At 40.7% G+C, this 831-nt stretch overlaps 1 non-coding gene across 1 annotated transcript; it reads left to right on the top strand.

The window, feature by feature from the left end:
* Positions 1–274: 274 nt before the first annotated feature.
* trnaw-cca (transfer RNA tryptophan (anticodon CCA)) lies at positions 275–346 on the top strand. Its single transcript has one exon. It is a non-coding gene; the product is annotated as a tRNA-Trp (tRNA).
* The last annotated feature ends 485 nt before the right edge of the window (positions 347–831 follow it).

Below are 831 nucleotides of genomic sequence, written 5' to 3'. Positions count from 1 at the left end.
GACTCCGATATACTTTGAAAATGAACTTGGGGATTTAGAGTCAGACGTGCTACCGTTGCACCTTGGGGTACTTAATTTAAAAAAATAGAAAAAACAATCAGTGTTCCTGGATCTGTAATTGAGAACAACACCTGCACAAGAGCTGCGGAGGAAGAATAAAATGTGGTCTGGGAAGAAGAGACTCTCTTTGGAAGAGCTGCGCTCTTCATAGGAGATTTTTTTTTTGTGAAGCTGATTTGTCTCCTTTGGGGAATTCAAAGGTATGGACAGCCGTGACTTCGTGGCGCAACGGTAGGGCGTCTGACTCCAGATCAGAAGGCTGCGTGTTCAAATCACGTCGAGGTCAGCTGTTACTTTTTCAGGTTGTGCTGGTCCTGAACACGGAATTCACATCATGCAGTTGAGTTCTATCTGTACACCACATAGATAATCTAAACAAAATAGAGCAGTACAGGACACGCAGTGTGGAGCTCACACAGGCTTACAGTCTCCAGCATTGCAGTGAGGAGGAAAAAAAGAACTTTGTTTTTTTTTAAAGAGAAAAGGCACAGTTCACATCTGCTTAACATCACGTCCAACTTTAGAGACAGCTACATCAGATAATGGAATCACAGAAGTTTCAGATAATTTTTTTTTAATACAGGTTCAAGCAAACCTGAAAGTTAATGAGTTTCCGGACACTTTTGTTTTATTAAAAAGTGTCTGAAGCCTGAAAATGTAATTTGAAAAAAAATCCGCTATTGGACATTAGCAGGTGCTTTTTGTAACGATTTGCTATTTCATGCTGGAAAACAAAGGAAACAGACCCAACGTTTGCTTTCAGGTGCGGTT

This window comes from Lepisosteus oculatus, chromosome 14 (assembly GCF_040954835.1).
Source record: "Lepisosteus oculatus isolate fLepOcu1 chromosome 14, fLepOcu1.hap2, whole genome shotgun sequence".
NCBI classification, from domain to species: domain Eukaryota; kingdom Metazoa; phylum Chordata; class Actinopteri; order Semionotiformes; family Lepisosteidae; genus Lepisosteus; species Lepisosteus oculatus.
Note: the sequence above shows the minus strand (reverse complement) of the source record. Positions and strands in the feature narration are given on the sequence as shown.